Genomic DNA, 12142 nt, shown 5'->3' with positions numbered 1-12142 from the left:
TGCCCCCACTTTGGCATATAAACGTGTCGGAGAATGAAGGTTCTCTGTTATTCCCTCCCTTCCCGACTGTCCACTTACTGAACCCGGAACCCGGTCGCTGTCGAGGGTGTCTCCTCTCTGAAAGTCTCCAAGCATCCCGTCCCACTGAAGTCAGCAGGAGCTCCAGATGTAGAGGGATAGGGCAGGGGAATGTGGAAACTGCCTGCCCTGTGTTTTTCTTTGCCTTTGAAATCTCAGGAAGGGGTTGTGTGGAAAGGGTTGCAAGAAAACTTTAAAAAGGGCCCCTCCAACCACACAGATACCAGATTCAGGCCAGGTCAGCAGCCTGAGCTTACAGCCAGGGCCATAGTGTGCCCAGGTTTTGCTCTGATTTGTAGTGTTTCTCTTGGTATCCTTCTGGGAAGTACTGCTCTTGACTTTGGCTGTTGAGCCCTTAACTATGCACTTGGCAAAGTACTTGGCATATATATGCTCATTTCATCCTACAACAACCCTGGAGGGGGACACTATTATTATCCCATTTTACAGCTGAGGAAATGGAGGCTGAGAGAGACCTCTTTGCCCAAGGGACACACCTAGTAAGAGGAGTAGCTGGGATTTGATCTCAAGGCTGTTTCTGCTTCTAGGTAGTAATAATAAGAGTAGCTAAGATTACTGATGTGTTTACTGAGTGCCAGGTACTGTCTGGAACACTTTATGCCCATTAATTTATTTCATCCTCAACCACCCTATGAACTAGATCCCTTTATGATTCCCATTGACGGATGAGAGAACTGAGGCACAGAGAGGTTAAGTGACTTGCCCAAGGTCCCATGGGTGGGCTCCAGTGGTCCAGCTCTTAAGCCATATCTAGTGCAGAGATGGGCAAACTATGTCTCGAGGACCAAATCCAACCCACTGCCTGTTTTTGTAAATAAAGTTTTATTGAGACACAGCCATGCCCATTCATTGACATGGAGCTGCTTTCGAACTACAATGGCAGAGTTGACCAGTTGCAGCAGAGATGGTGTGACCCACACAGCCTGGAAGATTTACTCTCTGGCCCTTGATAGAAAACCTTTGCTGACTCTGCTCTGGGACCTTCTCTGATCACCATCCTACCACCTGAGCCATGGGACCTCCACAGCCTGCTGGATTTGGGGTGTATTTTGTGGGTTTAAACAAGTGAGCATTTGGCAGCGACTGGAAAGAAAGCCCATATCCTAGGAGGTGCTGTGGAGGTACCCTCAGAAAGCTGACTTCTCATCTCCATCATGTTTCTTGGTTTAAGATTGGGTCAGCAACATGTGTGTGGGCACCGTCCTCAGCCCCCGGGGAAGGGAGAGGAATAGAAGGAAACCTAAGACTCTTTCCGCTCGGTTCATTTAATCCCAAACATGCAAACAAATAAGCAAATACATAAACTACTAGTTCAGATCGTCTTAAGTGCTCTGGAGGAAATAAAATAGAGTGACTTGCTAGACCTAGGGGTTCTCCATAGTCACTGGGGATTTTTTTAAAAGGCTGATTGATGTTCAGGCTTCACCCCCAGAAATGCCTGATTCAATTAATTTGAAGTCGGGACTAGGCATTGGTTTTTTTAAAAAAAAAGCAACACCCAAGGTGGTTATAAGGTTCAGGACTGTCTGAAGGTGGGTCACAGGTGACAGTGAGACAACATTCAGTGGATGGGCAGGCAGCTTCCCTAAGGAGGTGGCCTTTGGCTAAGCCAGATGAACAATCAGGAAGCGGGAACGGCATGTGCAAAGGCCCAGTGGCAAGAGGGAATATGATGCAGGGGGTTCAGCATGACCAGAGCTTGGGCTGCCAGGAGGGGGTGGGGAGAGATGAGTCTGAACGGCTGCCAGGGCCTGGGTCTGAGAGTTCTGAAACCAATGTTGTTCAGACTGCAGGTCTGAATGCCTCAGTGGGTCATGAAATCAGTTTAGTGGGCCACAGCTGGCACTGGGGGGAAAAAAAGAATAGAATAGAAAATATTCATGTGTGTTGCACATGAGGTCAGTGTGGTTTCTTGAAACTTTTATTTCAAGTTTTACAAAGGTGTACACTACACGGCATTGTAAAATGTGTTTCTTACTGTGCGTCTCAAAGATTTTGAAAGCCACTGTTTTTAGCCCCCGTGAAAGTTTGGAATTGAGCCCAAAGGCGATGGGGAGCCATTAAAGAGGTTTTAGTGGGGGCGTGACAAGGTCAGATTTATGTTTAAAAATCTTATACGAGGAACATGGAGAACGGTTTCAGGGGAGGTGGGCCGTGGAGGCTGGGAGGCGCCCCTGGGGGCTGCTGGGCTGGGTCATTGGGAAGCGAGGATGAGACCTGAATGGTGTCCCGGGCACGGAGGGCCTGCAGGTAGCTGCCAAGAGGATGCATGTCCCCACAAGAAGTGCCAGGGGAGTGGAGGGGCCAGAGGGTTGGAAGGTTGAATTTCAGGTTCTGCCTCCCAGCCCTCCCTGGGGAGCCCTGACCCTGACTTGCCACCTTTCCTGTGGCTCAGGTATTGTGTGCATGACGGACCTTGGGCTCTTCTTTGAACACTTCCTCTTTGCTAGACACTCTGCTAAAGCCTTTCAAGTATTAGCTCATTTAATACCCTCACAACAACTCCATTGGTAGGTGCTATTATTATTCCTATTTTATAGATGAAGAAACTGAGGCCCAGAGAGGATAAGGTCACAGCTACGATCAAGTTGCACCGCTGGGACTCCAGCCAGGCAGTGCAGCTCCAGAGTCTATGTTCTCCAGCATCAGCAGAGGGTCCATGGGCGCCAAAGTGCCTGAGTTTGAATAATAGCTGAGGGTTGTCATGAGGATTCAATGAGCAATACATTCAGTGAGTAATACACATAGAGCAGTGACTAGCCGGAGCTCAGTGAATGCTAGCTAAATAGTTACTGGTGCTATTACAGTCCCCCAAAGTAATATAGCAAGTCAGTAGTAAAGCTGGGGTTCACACCCACATAACTAGCGAACAGAACGGCAGCTCCAACTACCAGGGTTTGGATCCCACCTCTGCCCCTGGCCCTCTGGGTTGCTGACATGCCAGACCAGTGTTAGCTCTTGTTATTAGGCACTCGTTGTCAAGGACTTCGAACCAATTCTGGCCTGCAGTGGTGACCCCTTTCCAAGTATGAGCTGTCAGTCCCTACTATTGAAGGTCAAACAGGAATACAAGTGCCAAGGCCAGGGTCGGGGTTCAAGCTCGTAGCCAGTTCACTCCCAAGTACCTAAAGCACAGTTTTTTTATTTATTAATATTTATTTATTTATTTAGGCTGTGCTGAGTCTTAGCTGTGGCATGCAGGCTTCTTAGTTGTGGCATGCGGGCTTCTTAGTTGTGGCATGCAGACTTCTTAGTTGCAGCATGCATGCGGGATCTAGTTCCCTGACCAGGGATTGAACCCGGGCCCCCTGCATTGGGAGCACAGAGTCTTACCCACTGGACCACCAGGGAAGGCCCTAAAGCCCAGTTTAAAAGAGGCCAAGACACCGAGGTTTATTTCTCTTCTGCTCCCTCAAATCCTTAATCTCTTCTCTCTACCCAACAGTGGACCCAAATTAGAGCTTCAGGCTCAGTTGGGCCCCTGCACCCAGGCCCATGAAGGCCGCGGGAGGGGGCAGCCTCAGAGAGTGCTACAGACTCACAGCCCCCAGGGGCCACATGGCCTGGGCAGCTCCTGAGCCTGACCTGGTCTGCCTCCTTCCTGTCTCGTCTCAGAGAGCTGTTTTCCTTGGCGTAGGATGGAGACAGGTGACCTCACCTGGCTGGTTCAGGCCCAGGCTTGTTCAGCCTCCCAGACAGTTGGTTGTGGCCTCTTGACTTCCCCAAGTTGGCACAGCCTTGCCTGCCTTGGCTCCCGTCCTCCATGCCATCCCCTGCAAGTACGAGTGGCCCTTTCTATACTGTGTTTGTCCTGTCAAGGTTGACAGACTCCCCGAGCCACCGTCTGTTGGCTTTTTTGGGGAGACTCTGGCTGCTGTGTTGCTGCGGACGTTTCTCTCAAGTCTCGCCTTTTCTTGGGGTGTAGAATCAGGTAAGGAAGCGGGGTAACCAGCCAAAAGCTGGTGCCCATGTTGGCCAAGACTAGGCAAGTGAAAGAATTGTAATTCCATGAACATAGCACCTGGTGCATGTTTGGAGAACTTTAAAATGCAGTATACAAACAAACTGTTCTTGACAACCAGGATATGAACTAGGCAACCTCTTACAGTCTCTTAAGTTTTGTTCATTCGTTCATTCACTCCATTCTGTGCCAGGCACTGTCCTAAGCACTTGGGATAGATCAGGGACAGTCTAGTTACGGCCTCTATTCTCATGGAACATGTTGGGTCTCAAGCAGCATCGTCCAAATAGAAGTGTAATGCAAGTTAGAAACACGAGCCGCAAGTGTAATTTGAAATTTCCTAGTAGTGAAATTTTACCTAATACATCAAAAACTAGTATCATTTTAATATATAATCAATATTTTTACCATTACTAATGCATTATCTTAAACTTTCTTGGTACTGAGTCTTAGAGTTCCAGGGTATGTTTGGACTAGCCACATTTCAAGTGCTCAAGAGCCACACATGGCTCATGGCTGCTATATAGGACGTAGCAGGAAAGGTAAGCATCATGTAACTAAATATTCAGCTAATTATTCATTGCAATGGTAATAAATGCCATGATTGAAAAGTGCAGGGTGCAGTGAAAACTGCAGTAAGGGGTTGGGGGGTGGTCAGGGAAGGCTTCCTGGTGGCAGCGACATTGTGACATTTATGCAAAAACCTAAAGGTGGGGGTGAGCATCCAGGGCAGAGGTAACAGCTGTGCATAGACGCCAAGGTGGAGAGGAGCTTGCTTCTTTTGAGGGACAAAGGGTGGAATGCCAGTGTCACTAGAGGGTAGAGTAGTGAGCGACGTGATGGGAGAGAGTGGCAGGGTCACCTGAAGTGGCCAGCATGGGTCTGGTGCAGAATGCGGCTGCACTGATAAATGACAACTGGCACTTGGAGGGGCAGCTACAACTTTTAGTTATTCCACACGTCTAGGGACTTGCCTGGCGGTCCAGTGGTTAAAACTCCGCACTTCCAATGCAGGGGGTGCGGATTCGATCCCTGGTCGGGGAACTAAGATCCCACATGCCACATGGCGCGGCCGAAAACACAAACAAGCAAATCACACATCTAGAAGTTGTCTTGGCCGGTGTATTGGATTCCTCCAGGACAGCCGTGATGATGGCTCAGCCAGCAACCGTTGCTCCTCTTCTGGACCAACAGACCCCCAGTCTTATTTGGTTGGCCATGTGCTCAGGCCAGAGGGATGAAGGATGATTAGACTCAGGCCCTTTACCGTGATCCAGTTCTCACGGATGAGACATACGTCGATGTGTGCTGGAGGATGCTGGTAGAGATAGTCCTCTGGGATACTGATAACATGAAAGGGGCTTGGGGGTGGGGGGGAGTCCCCTTTTACACTTCCTTCCTTCCTGCTCTGGATAGGGTCATAGTAAGTTGTGTTGCTTGGACCTGTGGCTTGTGACATCTTCTGCCTGTAGGAGAGGCCAAGAGATGTGCAGACCTAGTGGCTCACCTAGGCCCTTGACTTTCTTGACCCTCCTGGGCCACCGTTGCCAGGCATCCGGTAAATTGCCGTTAAGCGCGTCCGTATAGCTTACTGTGAGGTGCTCTGTGTGGAGTGAGAAAACATTTACTTACCACTTACTACTTGCCAGGCATTCTTCAGAGCACCTTATCTCACTTCATCCTCTCAGTATCCCTCTTATCCCGGTTGTACAGGTAAGCCAGAATTCACACCCAGGTGTTTCGGCTGTTTTTAACCACCATTCTGTACTGCATCTCCGTTTTTTTAATGTGTTCGTTTGGAAAGTTTATTTTCCCCCGGAACAGCATTCTTCTAAAACAGGGTTTCTCTTTGGCACTTTGGATATTTGGACATTTGATTCTTTACTGTGGGGGCATTCTGTACCTTGTAGGATGTTTAACAGCCTCCCTGACCTCTACCCACTAGATCCCAGTAGTACCCTCCGCAGTTGTGACAACCAAAAATGTGTCCAGACGTTGCCAAGTGGCCCCTGCAGGACAAAATCAATATCGCGCCCCCCCCCCCAATAAGAACCTCTGCTCTAAAAGATGTTTTACTGCCAGCCATCTGGGTAGCTCTGTAACTTTGCGCAGGCTATTTAATCTTTCTGGTCCTCAGTTTCCTCTCCTGTAAAAGGGCGGGAGGGACAATATTATTGACCTCATTTATTTTGAGGATTAAATGAGCCAATATATGGAAAGCAACTAACATAGTGTGTGGTGTACAATGAGCTCTTTCTCAATGTGAAGATGTGGCTCAGATGCCCCTCTGTCCTGTCTCTCTTCAGCTAACAGGAACTGCTAGCTGGATTTTACCAGCAAGAGTGAATTCCATGATCTGCAGTGAAATCTACCAGGATGTTGATTCTGGGAGTCAGGGGTGCCATCTGTCTTGCCCCACCAGTGGATGCCCGGAAGTTAGATCAGTACCTGGCACATAGTAGGTGCTCGCAGCATTTCTTGAATGAATAAGTGACTTAAACCCTTGTGAATATCTATAAAACTATTTTTTTAGGTTCCCCCTTAAGGTTTCTCCTATTCTTCCTTGTCTTCCTTTGTGTTTGTTTTACTTTTTTTTTTTTTTTTTTTACTTTTTAAAAATTTTTACTTTGTTTTTTGCTATAGCTGCGTTTTTACCACCCCAGGAATTATAGATCCCGAGGATTCTTTGGTGCTGATATCAGCTAAAGCATCATCAGCTGGGCCAACCTAACTCAGGAGCCTCGAACCTGTTTTAGTCATCCCCTTAGCCTGTTTCAACCCCACGAGGCACCGTTTGGGGGTTTGTTTGATTTTCCCCAGCAGGTTCTGGCTGAATATTAAACCTTGCCAGGGGCAGATCTCGGCAGAAGGGGTGTGCTTTTGGATTTTGGCTGCATGTAGAATTTGGAAGTCCTTTCCCCTTTTGTGTACAAACACCATGGTAATACAGCTTCTTATTACATGTAGGGGAAAAGGGGATACAAAGGCTCACACATGTCCCTGAAACCTAACCCTACCGCTGAAAGAAAACCAGACCGTAAGTCAGGATGGCATTCCCATCCCTAAGCCAGTTTCATAAAATGTACCTCTTGTTCTTCCATTGGATCCTGATCTGAAGCACAATGTTCAAAAACAGATCAACTCAGGGAATTCCCTGGTGGTCCAGTGGTTAGGACTCGGCGCTTTCACTGCCAGGGTCCGGGTTCAGTCCCTGGTCGGGGAACTAAGATCCCACAAGCCGTGTGGTGCAGCCACAAACAGACAAAACAGATCAACTCAAGGGGTCTTTGGCTGACATGATAAATTTGCAGACACTAACTGCAGTTTTTTGTGAAAAATCAATTCTCAGGTTTCCACAATAAGCATGATGAAAGCACAGTGAAAGTAGTCACTACAATCCAGCGTGAGTGTGAACTGCTATCTTTCTCAAGTGGCCACCATTTTGTGAACTCATCTGTTTCCATTTCTCTGCTGGTCTCCACTGTAGATATGAGGGCTTTCTACTTGTATATAAGTGTGTGTATAAATATTTAGAGGTGTGGTTCTTGACCAGGGGGATTCTGACCCCAGGGGACATTTGGCAATGCCTAGAGATGAGATATTTTTGGTTGTTACAATTGGCGGAGGGAAGTGCCACTTTTATCCGGTGAGGACAAGGGCCAAGGATGCTGCAGAATAGCCTGCAATCCACAGACCAGCTCCGCACAGCAAAGAATCATCCAGCCCAAAATCTGAAGAGTGCCAAAGCTGAGAAATCCTGGGATAGATAGAGGTCCATTGCATCATTGGCCAAAAACCCCGAAAATAACATGAACGTCCATAAACTGGGGAATGACTAAATAAACTTTGGTTTATCATTTCCTTGGAATACTGTGCAGCTATTAAAAAGAATTAGGTGGCTCTATGGGTACTGATGTTGAAAATTGCCCACAGTATGTTTTTTACATAGTTTTTTTGTTAAAGTAAATTAATATCTGTTTTAGTAATATTAAGGAATTTTTCTAGGCATGATAATAGTATTATGGCTGTTTTCAAAAGTTTTTGGGTTTTTTTAGAAATTCATTTACAGATAATATTTACAGATGAAAGTATATTTTGTCTGGGATTTGCTTCCAAATACTACGAAAGGGGAAGGAGATGGGATGGAAATGGAACAGGATTGGCCATGAGTTGGTTTTGGGGGCTGGGTGATGGGCAGAGAGAGATTCATTAGATGAGTTTGGGTATTTTTGTAAGTGTTTAGGATTCCACATAATATAAAGTTGCTACACACACACACACACACACACACACACAAATGCATTGAAGAAAATATGGGATACTTGATAAATAGATGTAAACAGACATACAGACACAGATTTGGCTCTGTAACAGAGAACTGAAATCATAGTGGCATAAATAGTCTAGAAGTTTCTCTCTCTTTTATATAAAAGTCTGAGCTGACATACAGATGTAGAGAACAAGTTTATCTCTCTTTTATATAAAAGTCTGAGCTGGCATACATATGTAGAGAACAAACATATGGATACCAAGGGGGAAGGGCGGGCATGGGATGAATTGGGAGATTGCGATTGACATATATACACTACTATGTATAAAATGGATAACTAATGAGAACCCAAAAAAAAAAAAGCCTGAGCTGACAAAGCAGCTCTGCTCTGTGAGGTCATCAGCAGCCCAGACTCCTTCCATCTTGCTACATCATCCGTAAAGTGCTGCCCTTTTCCTCATGATCAGAGATGACTATCACATTGCAATCTAGCAAGTAAGAATGGGAGAAAAGGGGAAGTTCACCCCACTTTTTTAAGGACATTACCTGTGTGTTGGATGCATCACTTTTGATTGCATCCTGACCATAATTTAGTCACATGACCACAGCCTAACCGCAGGGAAAGCTGGGATATTCATTCTGGGTGCCTGTATGCCGTGCCTAGAATCACAGATTCCTTGACTGTAAAAGAAGGGGAGAAGAGAAGAGTTCTGGGGATCACCTAACAAACTCTACCGTGGCATAGCTCAAACTGTGAAGGATGGTTAGTACAGACCAGTGGAACTATGGAGGACTTTATCTTTTTCCGTTATACGTTGCTCTAATCAACTCTTTTATCATGAGCAATTTGCTTTTCTTTTGTAAAAAAGAGTTAAATATAAAAAAGCTATCGATAAATGGTGCATGCATGATTGTGTATAAGGCTGTGAGGCTCTAGGGTCTTCATTTAATATTCACTACTTATCTGCTGACCGTTTAGTGCCAAGTACAGTGACGATACTAGATGCTAAGGATTCAGCAGTGAGCAAGACAAAGTCCCTCAGAACGTGAACCAATGAATAGGCAGCATGTGTTAAGATCATGATCAGACTTGTAAAGACGAACACAGCAGGGTCAGGGGATACAGCGTGGGGAGTGGTTAACTGGGGAAATGGGTTTGCTACTATGATCAGGGAAGGCATCTCTGAGGAGGTGACATTTGAGAAAACACCTGAAGGAAGTCTCTGGGAAAGCTCTGGGGAAGAGGATGTGTGGCGGAAGGAACTAGTGCAAGGCCATGGGATGGCTTGAGTAAAGCAAAACGCCCAGTGTCCCTGCAGGAGACGGAGGAAGGGCAGACCTTCTGTTACCTACCCCGGTTCTTGGACTCTTTAATCAATAGAAATTGATAAGAGGCCAGAGGAGAAATTCAGGCAAGGCTTTACTGGGACTCGTGCTGCAGCACAAGGGAGCAAAAACAAGTAATAGGTTCCCTTGCTGGCTCCCTGAGAGGGGGCGAGCTGGTCCCTTAAATGGGGTGAGGGTAGGGGTGGGTTGAGGGGCCGAGCCTGAGGCGTGGCTTGGGTGGTCTGCCCACCCCCTTGATGGTGCTGTGTGCAGGGTGCATGTGCAAGTACCCTGCTTTTGTTCCTGGCACCTAAGAAGTGGCGTTGGGTGTTTGGTCTTTTTGTATCTTGTTGTTCATAATTTGCCCCAACTACGCATGCGCACAGTTATTTGAGCAGTTATTTTTAGTCCCTTATGGTTTCTTTGTACTCTGTCGCTGGAGGAGATGTTTGTCCAGGTGTAAGCACTGCAGCAAAGGGTCCAGGTCCCAGCCTGTCTCACTTCCACTAGATAATATTGGAGGGGTGCTCAGGGCCCACATCGTGTGGCGCCTTAGATCTGGTGTTATATTAAGCCATTTAGGTATTACTCTGATTATGGCCAAAAGGTGTTTTTCCTAATTATTTGCAATTATTTTCAAAATGTGGATGGAAGAACATTCCATTGACACAGTGGAATGCAATGGACCGAGATTTGTGTCCTGTTCAGCTCCCTGTCATTAGCTCTGGGACCTGAGGACATTTATTTAGCTTGTTGGCCTCTCAGTTTCTTTACTTGGAAGGGTAGAGAAAAGAGTTTACTCTGTATCCTATTCTGTTCTACGAACTGTACAAGCAGTAAGTCAGCCTCACAATAGATCCAGGTGGTACCATTTATCCCCATTTGACAGGTGAGAAAATTGAGGCAGAGAAGTCAAGCAAGATCCCATACCACTGGTAAGTGATAGAGCTGGGATTTGAACCCAGGCACCTGGGCACCCAAGGGGGTCTGCTTAGTCACCCCACTGTTCTGGGTTCCTGCTGGCTCTGCCCAGCTCACAGGCTGGATGGGACAGGGCAGTGAAGAAAGGTTTGTGGCAGCGATTTGCAAGAATGTAGACGCTACACAAATGTATTCATATGATTGTAATACTCTCGGGTCATTCTCTTCATTCAAAATACAGTTTTTTAAATTTCCAATATGTACAATGGAATATTACTCAGCCATTAAAAAGAGTGAAATAATGCCATTTGCAGCAACATGGATGGACCTAGAGATTGTCATACTGAGTGAAGTAAGTCAGACAGAGAAAGAGAAATACCATATGATATCGACCTACTGTATTGCACAGGGAACTCTGCTCAATGTTATGTGGTAACCTAGATGGGAGGGGAGTTTGGGGGAGGGTGGATAGATACATGTATATGTATGGCTGAGTCCCTTTGCTGTGCACCTGAAACTATCACAACATTGTTAATCGGCCATACTCCAATATAAAATAAAAAGTTAAAAAAAAATTTCCAAACCCCTAATGAAATAATTGATTCAGGCCATGAGCATCGGTGGATGAAACATTAGATGAAAGGTTTGCGGGGAACTTGGTGATGGAGGAGGCAGGGTGTTGCCAGCCAGGCCAGCTGACCCTTACTAGCATCACCAGAAGGGGGACACCTGGACATCGTGCCCCTCCTGATGTGATGCGATGGGGAGAACTCAGCACCACTCTGAAGCATTGTTCCCCCACCCAATTAATCCAAACCTAATCTCTTTTTAAAGCAAAATCATGGGAAATGTGGTAGAAAGAGAAATGAGTTAACAACACCATGAGGAAGCAAACGGAAAAATCCAGAACATGAGATAGCCTACAAGACAACTAACCTACTTCTCCAACATGTCAATAGTCTGTAAAAAAAAAGGTTGGTGGGGGGGAGGCTATTCTAGCTTAAATAAATGTAAGAGACACAATAAACAAATGTGATATGTGGCCTTTGTTTAGATCCCGAATTTTATAAACCAACTAAGGGCATGTGGAGACAACTGGGAAGGTTGAAGATGAACTATGTTCAAGATGGCACCAGGAAATATTGTGACTTTCGTTAGGTGTGATAATAGAAAGTGTCCATATTTTTAAATGAAGTACGGTGGAGAGAGGAGACTTCAAGAATTAGTTTAAAAATTTCACCAAAAAACAAAACAAGACAAAACCAAAAAGCTTTGAAGAGACACGTGTGGCAAAATCTTGAAAACTGTTGAATCTGAGTGGTGCTCAGTGATTCATTTTACCATCCTCTCTGCTTTGGCGTATGATTCAGATTTTTCATTAAAATAATTTCTAGCCCTTACCATGAAACCATCTTACCAAAAAAGGAGGAAAAAAAAACCCTAACTATATGAAATTGCATAAAATTGAACTAACCTCAAAACAAGAAGAAAAACATTTAAGAACTCATGAGTCACTGCATGGCCCATTCAGTTTCAGGATAATGATGTAATTAGAGGAGATCCGT

At 45.9% G+C, this 12142-nt stretch overlaps 1 protein-coding gene across 3 annotated transcripts in view; it reads left to right on the top strand.

Moving 5' to 3' along the window:
- Window positions 1–12142, top strand: part of EYA2 (EYA transcriptional coactivator and phosphatase 2) — a 303026-nt gene that overhangs the window by 96833 nt on the left and 194051 nt on the right. The window lies entirely within an intron of this gene.

Source organism: Balaenoptera borealis (genome assembly GCF_965194805.1).
Source record: "Balaenoptera borealis genome assembly, chromosome: 16".
NCBI classification, from domain to species: Eukaryota; Metazoa; Chordata; class Mammalia; order Artiodactyla; family Balaenopteridae; genus Balaenoptera; species Balaenoptera borealis.
The sequence above is the reverse complement of the archived record's forward strand: the minus strand, read 5'-3'. Positions and strand labels throughout refer to the sequence as shown.